The sequence below is a fragment of the Salminus brasiliensis genome, chromosome 16 (assembly GCF_030463535.1).
Source record: "Salminus brasiliensis chromosome 16, fSalBra1.hap2, whole genome shotgun sequence".
Taxonomy (NCBI): Eukaryota; Metazoa; Chordata; class Actinopteri; order Characiformes; family Bryconidae; genus Salminus; species Salminus brasiliensis.
Window position 1 is genome coordinate 21,977,355 of NC_132893.1, and position 14,397 is coordinate 21,991,751.

Genomic DNA, 14,397 nt, shown 5'->3' on the forward strand with positions numbered 1-14,397 from the left:
CATATATAGTCCATGCATCAACATGGTCGGTGCAGGAGAATGGGCAGCTGGTCTGACGCAGGTAGCAGAAGATCAGTCTTGGCCATCAGTCTTCCATCTGAGTACATGGAGTACAGAAAATGTGGCCAACGACTCCGGCAGATCTGGAGCCTAACTAAAAGGAGAGAGCCAGAAGGTAATGCAGATATGGGAGCGCCCAGGAACACTGACGCCTGTGTGTGATTGAGTGATTGAGTACAAGTGGTGGGATGACCACACCACCAACTCCTTGTGCCCATGAACCCCTGGATCAGCAAACTTTATCTGAAAAGAAATATTACCAAAAGCTAGACTAAACAAATGAGACTTTGACTGTGTCCTGAGTCCTGAAACTTCTTTGGAGCTGGTTGGTGTGGTGAGCTACCAGGGGTTCGATTCCAAGACTCCTAACATTACATTGGCCCACCTCTGTAAAACGAGAAACCTTGTAAGTCGCTCTGAATAAGAGAATCAGCTAAATCTGGGGTCAAGAAAGGTCTTCCCCCTGCTGAAGACTTCTGGATTATGGGAGTCTAGTAAGAAGCCAGCCACCTGTGACCTAAGTAATCTTTATGGTTCATAACAGGAAATGAGATCTTGCAGGTATTCAGGACCGAGGCCTTGTAGGGCTTTGTATGTCAACAGAGGAATTTTATAATCAATCCGTCATTTAACTGGAAGCCCAATGCAGTGCAGACAGAACTGGCCTGATATGATGAAATTTTCAATTTTTAATAAACAAATTCTTTGTCTTCTGTCTGTCTTACTCTCTCTTCTTGCCCTTTTTCTCTCCATTCTCACACTCACTTAGCCACACCTCTTTCTCCCTCTGTCCGTGTCTCTTTGATTTTACTGCTTTTCTGCCCTCCCTTTCATCAGCACTCTCTCTACTTCTCTGTATTTCTTTCTCACTGTTTCTAGTTGCCCTCCTCCCCTCCCTATTAAAGTGTAATGAAAGAGAAAACTTAAAAATGCATAGTCTGTTAAAACAAATGGGAACTGTTAACACTGTGGACTAAACAGCAGCACACAGCAGCTGGATAAGGAGAAAAAAAGATGGTTGAAAATAAATAAAATAAAATCAGTCACAATAGGAAAGTTATAGTAACTGTGTGTGTGTGTGTGTGTGTGTGCATGTGATTACTAGAGGTGTAATGGTACATGTATTCAGTGCTGTACAGACGTCACGGATTGTTGCGTGCAGTTGAACAGAGAATACACAGTATTCAGTAAGTTATGGACGAAGTGTCCACACGGTAATGTGAAACCAAATTTCACAAGCCTGACACCTTAAACTGTAAGCCGTTAGATTTGCTTGATACTGGGCCAACTTTAGTGGATTTATGGGTACTGCTGTGCTAACTGTAGTCTTGTCGCTTCTGTCTTCCTCCTCCTTCTCTCTCTCTCACTGCCGCATGTTGAGAGAATGGATGACAGCTTGATTTTCCGCCTTTGCTAAAGCAAAAAAAAAAAACAGCATGGCCAGCTCATGCTGGTCCAGCTGGTTAAAATGGCTGACCAGCTTAGCTCTTAAGCAGCACAGGGTATGTCTTTGTTTGAGTTTGATGGTTTAGCTGGTCTACGAGCATGGCCAACCTGATTAAGCTAGACAACCAGTTTGACCAAGTTTGGTTGACCAGCATGACCATCATCACCTGGCTGTTAGACCAGCATGCCCAGCAAGATATAGCTGGTCAACCAGTATGAGTAGCATCACCACGCTGGTCAACCAGCATGACCATCATCACCAAGCTGGTCGATGAGCATGACCAGCATCACCACAATGGTCGACCAGAGTTAACAAGCTGCTAGACCAGCATGATCAGCCAGCCCACTCTGGTTAATCAGCAACTCATGAAACTCATGAAATCATAGTGGGTTGTCCAAAGACGGTATGTTGGCATTGTTGACAGTTGTAGAGTATATGCTCGGAAACACTTGGAATTTACGTGGAACAAACTGTAACTTACAAAACTGTCTGTTTAAGTAAATGAAAAGAAACCTGGGTTTGATTAATTCAGGTTCATTCAGGTTCATTTAGATGGTGGTGGGGTACTGTGTTGTGCAGCCAGCGTAGAGCATCTGTTGTATTTCTGTAGGAGATATGTTTCTGTATATGTTTTTGTAAGAGATGTCTATGTAAAGACTTTGCTGAATTATGTTGTCTGAGGCTATTATTTGTAAAAACATCTTAATTTCATTGAATTCTGTTTCAGCTCTATTTCTGCTGCATTTTGTGCTTTCTCTCTCTCTCTCTCTCTCTCTCTCTTTTCTCTCTTAGAGCTTTTCCCTCCTTTTGCTTGGTGTCATTGCTCCCTTCAGTCAGTGCTGCAGTAGTTCGTTTCTGCCCCCTGCTGGTATAAGAGAAGAACGAAGCATCAGACTCAGCTTCTGGCCTCTGCCCTGTACTTCTATTAAAGGGCATAGAGATGTCTCTATTTATGGACTACATCAATTGATCTAGATCATTTAAGTAATTATATATGTGTGTGTGTGTGTGTGTGTGTGTGTGTGTGTGTGCTTTCAACACACTGGAAACTGATATTTTTTTTCTATACTGGGAATCTGAAAGACCTGTCTGTTGTGTGCTGTAGCCCACTTTCACAGCCATTCAATCAACCACCCACCGATACCCTTATGATGGAGGACATGTGGAGGGAAGAAACACACCAGTGATGTACATGTGGTGGCATTTTTATGCGGGAAGCACTTCTTCTCTCTCTCTCTCTCTCTCTCTCTCTCTCTCTCTCTCTCTCGCTCTCAGGTAAAAACCGTCTAATCACACAGAGCGATTTCTATCTGTTCTGCCCTCTTACTTTCACCCTTTCGCTAAACAAAATTCAATTCCTCTGGCTTATGTGCTCTCTCCTGCTCTCGTTCTCTCTCTCTCTCTCTGCTTTTCAATCACCTTAGGGCAAGGTTGATGAGGCCTCTATTTTCACAATAGACTGACCACACTGATGAGGCATGATAGAAGAAATCCCCCTCAGAGTGAAATCAAACTCTAGCTTGAAACTTCAGTGAAGGCTGTGTCCTGGAATATGTGATGCTTTTCAGAAAATGAAGAAAATGTGGAAAACATTCAATATTTCAGGTACACATATCAATACATTGATTACAATATAATGCAGAAATGATATGTTTAGAATGTCTAATTACATTGATACACGTCCATGTACTAATGATCTGATACGATTCAATTTAGCAGCAAAATCAAATCAAATCAAATTTATTTGTATAGCGCTTTTTACAACTGTCACACAAAGCAGCTTTACACAATCAGTAATTAGTAAATGACACACACAAAAAAAGCATAAAAAGACATGAAAAAAAACCCAAAGACCCCCAATGAGCAAGTCAACAGTGAGAATGGCAGGAAAAACTCCCAAAACAATTCTAATCAGCATTAAGCAATAAGCAGTTTGCTTAAAGCAATGCTATGTAAAAAATCTCCACTAACCTGTAATAGGGAGAATAGTGTCTCCGTCATTGTCACTCCAGACTAGAACCCTGGTAACGGCACTATGTAGCTTTGGTGAAGCTGCATGAGACCTCTTGCTATAACACTGAGTCATATTGGTGTCAAAATTCTAAATATCACTCTACCATGTGAGTCCACATGCTTATATGACTTCAGAAGCCAGTTGTGTATCTCTTAGCTTGTCAACAAATGCATGTTTATAGCTGTCCATAAGCATGATTTGCATTAATGGCAGTGGTGTAAAAGTGAAATACACGCTACAATGGTAGGGCGAGCCCAGGCGCACAAACTAGCAATTCTCCCGTAATGCTGCTTTAAATGAATGAAAAATAACTTTTCAGTACCGTCTTTATTGAGTCTACTAATCTACTTGAATTCCCTCTGTTCTATGATAATTAAATATAAAAAGTCTTTTGAGGGGTTGATAATTCATTGACTCTAGAAACAGCTAAAAAGAAGCCACTATGTGCTCTAATTCTGTCCATAATGAGCTGCGAAAAATGTGTGTACAATGCAGGTTAATAATCAAGCCAGATGTAATGTGCTGCAACTGTAATATAAGACTGTTTATCACAACATTGATCCATCTCACCACTCTCTTGCAGTTTTTTTTTTCAAGTAGTTGAGTCAATCTTTCTTTTAAACTTTTTTTTTTTTATTTCTATACCAGACATGACCTCCAGATTCACTGTAAACCCTATTTGCTTCCAAATAGTTCCCTGAAACTTTCTTTCCCCCCTGCTTTCCTTGATTCTGACCAATCTGTAGCTCACAACCTTAGCAAATATACTGGCATAGCTGACTATATTATGGATCCACATGGCTACCAGATCAGGTAAAATCAAGGAAAGGATTTTCCAGTGAAGTATTTGGAAGCAAGTGAGGTTTACAGTGAATCTGGAGTTTATGTCCGGCCATCACCACTGCCTTACTGGCCTGTTACAAAATTGTCACAAATATTTACAAAAAGTTACAAAAATGTGCCTTTATTCTGCTTTTTTGGACTGAAATATGATTTGACTTACTATGCTTGTTGTTAAAGATTTACTGACTGAGCATGTCCTGAGAGATGGTACCACGAATATATACAGTCCAATGCAAATGCATGGGCCAATTACTGCAGAAAACATGGACAGCACAACGTCCACATGTCTATCGCCTCCAAATTAGAAATTTCTGCACATTTCTGCACATTTTTGACATAATTCCTATTTATTTTTAACAAAATTATATTTCACATACTGGAAATTAGTACAGCCAAATGTGTATAGCAAAAAGGGAAACAGTATCCAACCTAGTATTCGTAGTATTCCTGTTCCCAATAAAGTGCTCAGTATATGTACATACTATACATATATACATATAAAATACATCATCCCACTATGCCTTGCTGCAATGCTTTGTGGCACTATTTCATTCTGATGTGCTACTTTTCCTCATGTGCTTTCTTGGCTTTCTTAATTACATGTTATCCAACCACTATGATTAGCATGATGGTCCACAGGTGTTTTCACCCCATGAGATACGCATGCATTAGCCTTTAAAAGATGCTGCCTGACTCAAGTATAGCCATTTTCCAACTCAAGCCATTTTCTGACCCGGCTATAATGCAATAGAAGTCTGTTGAGAAAAGTGACTCTTTATTTTCTGCTGAAAAATGGAGAGTAAGAGCTGCTAGTCCTCTACCTCTGCCCTGAAGATCATATCACACTCAGCAGGAGCTGTGCAAACTGCAGGTGTCTAGTATTGCTGTTCTAATAAAAGGTCTAGTCATAGTGGGTTATTGCAGCTGTGGTTTGAGCGGAGCCTTCACAGCCCTTTCAGAGAAAACACTCTGCTAAAATTGACAAGTTACCTTCAAAAAGCTTTAATGCTGTTAGCATCTCTTTCTCTCTCTCTCTCTCTCTCTCTCTCTCTCTCTGTGATTTGAGAGAATCTGAAAAATAAAGGTCATTCATTAAAGGTGCCAAAAAAAGCTTTTTTTTATTTAGAAATAGTAAGTATATGACTTTAGCTGAGGAGCATGCTACCCCATGGATCGCCCCTCTTAATCCACAACCACCTTGATGCTATTTGTGCCACCTCCGTGATGTCTTTGGTGATTTTCCTGTGCTGTAACCCTGTTATTCATAGAAGCCCAATGGAGAGAGGTGCCCAATGGAGAGACTGGCCTACGAAGCCCCTGCAACCCACCTCAATGGGCTCACAGCGGGCCTTCAATCGCCATCCTCTGCACTAAAGTACCTGTTTGAGGTATTTCGCTTTCTTGCGTTCATGGGCCTCCTCTATTCATTCTTCCCAGTGGACTGTAAGCTCCAGTACAACCACTTTTGTAGATGGCCTTTCGGTCAATGTTTCAGTGTGTTCTGGAAATTTTGGTTGCTTCCTTAGCTCGACCTTCAGCTTCCAGATACAAGCTCTGCCTAGCAGCCAAGAGGGGGACTCTAAACTCCAGCAGGGGGAGTTTTCCCCGCCCTGATGAAGGCTTTGTGCCTTGCTACTGGTTACATCTTGCTCTGTTGAATTCTTGCGCAAATGGTGTCAGCTACTGCCTTCAGGACCTGATCATGGTGCCACTGGTGCCACTGGTGCTTTCAGGCAGCAACTCAAGATATGTTCCAAGGAACCTCAAGGAAAGCTGAAGGAAAGTGGGCATTAAGGGGTGTTGGCTAGACCCACAGTAATGCAACTGGATCAGGAACTTAAGTCTTGCTGGTTCTGACTTCCAATATTCCATATTGCAGGAAACTGCATGTAATTGTTCCTGAGTCTTACCAGGTGTGATGTTTAGCCTGGATTAGAGTTTCTTAAGTTTAACTTGTAAAATATAAGCCACGTCCACAAAGAGATTTGGGAAAAGAAGAGATGCTAAAAGCTGGCATTGGCTACCATTAGCTGTTTCCCTTGTTTTCGCTTTGTTGTGTGCATAGTTTGAGCTCCCCATCTGTGGACACTGGCACAGGAAAAGCCATGGTTACGATGCTTGGTCCACATAACATATTCCCATAACTAGCAGAGTCTGGTGGTGATTAGCTGCTCTTCATTATGAACCAAGAATGACAGTAAAAAAAAGAAAGTACATAAATACATGAAAAAACTTCTTCCTCTATCACCCTTTAAACTATTGGGCTGAGTGACAGCTGGGCAAGGACCATTTAGCACGGTTTAGTTGTGCATGTGTATCATGTGTGTTGGTCACTGTAATGTCTGTTCACCGATCAACCATATAATTAATACTTTATGCCTACCACTGAGTAGGTCGCCTTGTGCAGCCACAACAAATCTGACCATTTTAGACAATTCCACAAGACCTCTGAAGGCATCCCGTGGTATCTATCTCTAAGACGGTAGCAGTAGATCCTTTCCCTTGAGTGCCCACCGGTTTACCAGTTGTCCTTTCTTGAACCAATTGTGTTAGGTACTGACCATTTGAGACCTGCTGTTTAGGAAATGATCTGACATAGTCTTCTAGCCATCACAATCTGACCTTAGTTATGTGTGTCCATTCTTCCTCCATCCAACACATCACCTTCAAGAACTTACTGTTCACTTGCTGCTTTATATGTATATCCCAACCCATTCACTTCATGTATCACTGGAACTAGATAGTCCATGTTATTCACTTTACCAAGCAGTGGTTTTAATGTAATGTCTGAACTGTTTACATGTGTTTAGAGTTTCACTGCCTAATTGACCTAGTTCTGCCCAGGTCCTGTTTATCTGTTGATGAAACTATTTTTTTCATATTCATGTATGATTAGAACTGCCTGTATTCAGGATTAAAGCCGGATGTTTGTTTGTTTACCAGATTCTTGACATCACCCCTCACAGCTATTACAGGCAGTTGCTGCTTTGAAAATATAAGAAGTCGTGTTACTTTTCTTACTTAGTTCGTTCACTGCAAATTGCATAATCTTGATTTTAAATTCTAATCTGTGATTTGGGGAATGTCCAGTAATTGATTTCATCTTCGGGCTGTCATAAGCCCAGTCCTAAGGCAGTGTGACCATGCTCCTGCCAAAGAATTTCCCAGAAAGATTTGTTCCAGAAAACTCCACATTCACCCTCTGGCTCCACCATGGCAACTTCTACCAGGGTACTTAAAACCCTGTGGCAATAAAAAGCTCCTCATTCTCCAGTGTTGGCGAGCTCACTAGCCACTACGCTATGTGTCAGTACTTTCAGCATTCACAAAATGTTGTCTGGGTAAAAATAAATAATAAATCCAAAATGTCCTAGAGTTTTTCAGAGCCTTAAAGCATGTGAATGATTCTTTGCTATTGAAAAAGTCCAGTTTCTTGACCACTGGCTGTTGACAAATATTTGAGCAGCTAAAACACAGGTTACAAGATGAAGATCTCATTCAAAATTGAGAAACCTCAGTGAATATTGATCCAGATAAGTTATAGCTGTGGTCAGTTGTTTACACACACTCATCATAGGCATTTACCCTTAATGGAAAATGTGTTTAGCTTTTTGGCTGGCCCAATAATATTTGTGATTTTATTGAGAGCTATTGTACTGTTCCACAGTAATTGTAACGTTGGTCTGATCAGACACTCATGGATGTGAAACAGCGAAAGAGGTTTATTAGTAGAAGAAAAATCTAAATGAGTGGTACAAAAAACAGGCCAGGTCAAAACCATGTAAATGAAAAATAGATGAACAGGAGTTCAACAGGGTTAGTGAAGCAGGCGTGGGTCAAAAACCTAAATAACAAATAATCAGCAAACAGATCATGGGGGCACGTTCAAAATGCAAAGAAAAACAAAACATATGTGGAAACTGACAGGTATAAAAAATAAGGTACACCCTTTTTGAATTCCATGGTTTTATGTATCAATAGGTAAATACCACTTCAGATGAATAACAACACATGACAAACAACAACAACCATTACTTATTTAACAAGAACTAGGCCAAAATACAGAAGCAGTGTGTGAAAATATAAAGTGCACCCTTACATCAATCTGGGTTATAAGGCCATTTACAATCCAAAAGTTCCTCCTTCTATAATGAGAATGATTATTGACAAGTGGAAAACATCACCCCAAGACCAAACTGTGTAATGCTCAGAGAAATTGCAAAAACCCAAGAACATCTCAGACTCTGCAGGCCTCAGTTAGCATGTTAAATATTTAAGTTCATGACAGTACAGTACAGAAAAAGACTGAACAAGTATGGCTTGTTTGGAAGAGTTGCCAGGAGAAAGCCACTTCTTTCTAAAAGGAACATGGCAGCACAACTTAAGTTTGCAAAGTTGCATCTGAACAAACCACTCCTGAACCACAAAAGACTTCTGGAACAATGTCCTTTGGGCAAACGAGACCAAAGTGGATATATTTGGTCATACTGCACAGCACCATGCCAACTGTCTAGCATGATGTTGGGGTGATGATTTGGGCTTGTTTTGCAGCACAAGTCAACTATGGACTGCTCTGTAAACCAAAGTATTATAGAGTCAAATGTGAGGGCATCTATCCAACAGCTACAGCTTGGCTGACATTGGGTCATGCAACAGGACAATGATTCCAAACACACTTGCAAATCTACAACAAGTGTGGTGATGTAATTATTACCAAAGTTTTTCAGTGATTTTAGTCCTGCCCGATGCACCATGTCAGACTTTTTACAGACTGTACCTTCTGTAAAGCAAGCTGCAAAAATAATGAATCCTGTGCGAATCCACATGTAAGTAAAAATTCCATCACATCCTGAGGAAAAGGAGATTCTCTCAATTATTGAGGCACTTAATGAGGCATTGGCACAGATACCTCGGGTTGTTGATGTCTGTAGCAAATGTGTAGTGTCAATGTGTCAATGTGTAGTGTAGCCTATAGCCCACATTTGTGTTATTAACATGCAGCTAATTTACAAGCTAAAATATCATTATTGTTACTAGAAGTGGGTTATTAGGCCAGTTTTAATCCAGTAACACCTTATTAGCAGTCACAAGAAGCTTGTTTGGAGGTAACAGCAGTGCGTACATAGAGTAGCCACTCCCATTTCAGTCAGTTATGCTGAGATTTCATATCCAGTGTGAAACATAACACACATTTTACAGACATCCTACAGTAACATTACATTACTCCATTACATTACTATTAATTCAAGTCGTTTGATATTTCACAGTGTTTGTGGACGACTCGGTGTTGTTGCTGTGGAATATATAGCATAATTTTGAAACATTCCCAAGCACCTGTTTAGAATGACACTTATTTGGTGTTATCTTAATCCTTATCATAAATAACACTAATTGACTACAGGGAACTAGAATATACTGTATATTGCATATTCATGAACTGTGAAATCAGTTCGCCGTCCCACATCCCTCAGTGCACAGACCCACATCAACTGGGCACATCATGACAGCTGTAAGCTTTGAAGTTTCTAAGACATTCATGTCTTCCTTTGCTAATCCTTCCAGTTAATACCAGAACTATCATGGGATTTGCCTTTTAACATATTAGCTTTCTGCGCAGCTTGTTAAACACAGTCACATTCTCATGCAGGGTTTGTTAAGCTTTATGTGGTTAAGAATAAATGGGGTTGAATCTGTGTTGGTTTTCTCCTCATGCACTTTTAAATTAGTATACTGTCAATCAAAAGGTAGTGATGAATGTGCTGTGATTTACACCCATACAGTGAAATACAAAAAAAGTGACCAGAGAAAATGGAAAGTGAAAAAAAATTTGGACACGTCATGAAAACTCCAACTCCAATGTTGGAAGTCTCCAATTATCCTAACATGTCTTGTGTGTCCCTTTCCAGTCTCATATGCATCTACAACATTCTTTCTGAAGGCCGTAGAGAACTATTTAGATCTGGTTATGGTGATATCACTCACTTCAACAATCAAGAACAAACCCAGGCCTGGATTATGCCATGCCACTGAAAATATGAAAACTTGCCTTTTTAGGTTATTGGAAAACAAACACTGATGGCTGTTAAATCTGAACTTGAGACATAGTCTTTGATAATGTTGTGACTGGTAAAAGGAAAGTAAGGTAAAGTTGATTGTCTCAAGGTAAGATATATATATATATATATATAGAGAGAGAGAGAGAGAGAGAGAGAGAGAAAACATGAAGTTGACTGAAACAAATGAAAGAGAACTTGCCCAGGCAATTTCCCCAAATCACATACAGTCCATTAGATGCAGTAATCAGCCAATAACCATCATGGACTCTAAGAATTTCTAGAAACATACATCAGCAGCTCACTGAAATGGGACCTGGATCCCAGCAACATCATCAAGAACACCCAACAGAGGCTTTATTTCCTCAGGCAACTGCAGAAGTAAAGAGTAAAGAAGGAGTTGCTGATATTGTTCTTCTCTGCAATCATCCAAAGCGTTCTGACATCATCTATTACTGTCTGCTGCAGCAACATGGACGCTAAGACTGAGAGAAAATTTGAACAGATTGTGGGCAAGGCCTTGGAAATAATTGAATGCGATGTCCCCTCAGTGCAATCCCAATAGAGCAAGCACATCAACAAAAAGGCTTCAAAAATTACCTCATATTTCAGGCCCTTTCCTCTGGCAGATGATACACACTCTTGATCACCACAGTAAAACATGGGAAAAGTTTCTTCCCTTCAGCTTTGAAAGAAGTCCAGGGACCAACACTTCAGTGCCTGCTGTATCCTACTGGTCAGAGGTGGATAGAGTAGCCTAAACCCAATGGTTCAAGCCAAGGACACCTTCTAATGTAAAAAATATTCCACGGAATATTAATATTTTAAATACAATCCAACTGTTTATTTACTCGACACATCAGACAAATATGCACCTTCATATTTATTTCATGGGAGCATCTTTGCTTTTGAGTAATCTTTTAAATAAGCTAAAAAGGGGTTTGAAAAATTCTTGCTTACGGTTTAAAAAAAAAACATTTTATTTTGCCTCACAAGGAGCACCATATTGGAGCCTAGTTTTAACGCGGTTACAAAAACACTGTAATTATTCATGACTCTAACCAAACAGTGCTGTTGTCCTCTCATTGTGTCCTCTCAGTGCAAAGTGCTGTAAGAAACCTGAAGAGATTGTAGCCTCTTGTCTCAAATGTCTCAAAATACAGATTTTGAATAATCAGAGAGAGCCTGAGAGAAAATAAACTCATACCAACTAAGGTGCTAATTAAATGTTAGACAGTCTTTTATTAAAATTTGAATCTAATTTAAAATTAGCCCATCATATTATTTTCTGCAAACACCCATCTAATAAAGAGGTTGCAGGCTATAGTGTGGTGCCACAAACAAACTAAAAAACCTCTGCCCCCTCCCATATTCTACTGAGAGGACTTTGCTGTGTTGCTGTGGCTCTTTGAATTATGAATGAGCTTTTCTGCTGCTCTCACCAGGAAATTCCAGCCTATTGTCTTGACTGTTTGAGACAGTTTGAGGTAGAAGTGCAGCAATGGAGATGAAAGCGTCTGGGCTTTTTGAACTGTGTAAATCTGACCTGCAGTCAGGCTAAAGTTACCAACTGCCTACCTTCCAGTCAAAGAGACACCCATACAGCATGAGTAATTGTTCTACTTATAGATGAAGACTCAACCTTGATTTTCGTGTATACTAACAACCCAGTACTAAACCCAACCAGCCGAGTAAAAATAACCCAGCATGTGTTCTGGACAATATTTACCAGCATTGGGTTCTTTAGCAGGGGTTGATGCAATCGTGGGTATCACTGGTGGGATTATATTAATGACCCTTTCAGATTTTAGATTAGTAGAGTGTCATTTGGTATGTAAAGTCAATTATTCCTTTAAAATATAACCGTTGCATATAAAAGTTGTACAACAGCAAAAAAATCAACCCTGTTATTCTCAACTCGGTTGTTCATTTAAGCCACTGGAAAAATGGTGACTCTACAGGAAAAGCCAAGAATGTTATTAACTTTGAATGGAAGTCAATGCAGTTCATTCCAGTTCATCCAGAATTATTTACCCAGTTAGCAGAGCTACAGGGTCCAAACCATGGAGAAAACTAAAAATGGACAAAAATGAAGATACATGTTTTTCATTTGACAGCAGCGATACATATACAGAAAATTGCCATGTTTACCATATATAGCATCCCTATAAGTGCACTGTGTAAATATACAGTTTACCTAAAGTCCTGGTGTTTGTCTGGTGATCCACTTCTGAGGTGAGTGGGATTGAGTATGGTTGATAAATTGTGCAGCAACAGACAGAAGAGTCAGTGATCCTGTTACTGTACTGGTACTTACTAAACTGGAACCTAAGTGTAGCCTGAGCAGTTAAGGATAGCACTGTGTTGTTTTAACTAAGACCTGTTCAGGTTACTGCCCAAAGGAAATGTGTTGTTGTGTCATGGTCTTTTAGGAGAATGACACTTGCATCATTTCTTAATTTAAAGCATTTTAAATGAAATACGTGTGACATGTCTGAACAGTTATAAGGTCAGTCTCGCAGTTCTTACCCAGAAGCGTCCAGTTTTCATTTTAACTTAATAAGCCATAGCTGAGCACCTCTTATACCTCTTTTCTCTTTCTTTCTTTCTTTCGTTCATCCTTTTTTTAAAAGCAACGTTATTGCCTCTAACTGTGCCAGGCTTACATCATTACAGAAGTGTACTGTGCCAAATGCACTGGTTTTCATCACACAAATAAAGTTGTAGCTGACAACAGAGTGGAAGCAAAGAAGATGCCGAAAAGGCCCTTTTTTTTGAGCCAGGTTTTTCAGCAGAAATCATGGAATCATCTAGTTGTGTTTTGACATGACCTAGTTGCATGATGGCACTTAGCATAACTTAGCAAATCTGTAAAGATTACAAATGTTCAAAGCAATGCTCAAAAAGTTTAAATAGGGTGCAGTCATGGGCATTAACCCTTGCTCAAGAGTGCAAATAAAAGTACTCTTAATGCAGTGAAATAATAACTCCAATATGAGCATTTATCTAAAAGAAACTGCTCCACAACATCAAAGATCCACCAGCTCAGTTCACAGAAGGGGTAAGGTACTTTTCAGCATGGCTACGCCAAGCCCACCCAAACCCTGGTGTTTGTCTGTTGTATTTACACATCTGTGTCAGCAATAGTTGCAATTTAAAGTAGCTAAATGCATTTATTAAGAGGGGATTTTATGGAATAAAATCTTTTAACATCGACTTCCACTGAAAGCTATGCAGATTTGTTGGTGTGTGTGTATATATATATATATATATATATATATATATATATATATATATGTGGTGAAAGTCTCAGGAGTTAGAATGTCTACACAACATTTTGTAAATAGAAAGGAGACTCAGGTATCTATGAAACGAGAGCTTTGGGAATATGACAGTTTGAACAACACAAGCTGAGAAATTAGGCTGTGTGTGAGGTGAAAGCTTGTTAATGTGACACTGCTGTATAATGTGTTACTCTATATTCATATTCATGTCATTTCTGGCTATTTTTAGTACTGCCTGAAAAAGTATAATGTGCCTGAATGACGTACCTGTAGCTGTTTGCTTTGTGGTCTGTCAGAAATTATGCCTGCTAGACCCCGGGATGTTATTTTTACTTAGAAATATCAGACTGCAGAAGTAATTTATACTTCTATTAAAAACAAGAATCAGTATTATACTTTCTGTTAGCTTACCATTCAAAGTTTATAAAAAAGATCTGTAACAATGTAGTGCATAGTAAATAATAATAATAATATGCCCTTTTTACAGTGATCAAAAACACATTTTATTGTGTTTATTAATTTTGTACTAAAAGACAGTGCAAGAGTGTACACATTCTTCCAAAATATCTCAATTTCTGATGCTGAGTTATACATAAAAAAATGAACTAAAAGACAACTACACATGACAATTGCTAGTTATATTTTCACTGTGTATTAAATGTATTAAATAGATGTATTAAAATATCATATCTATAG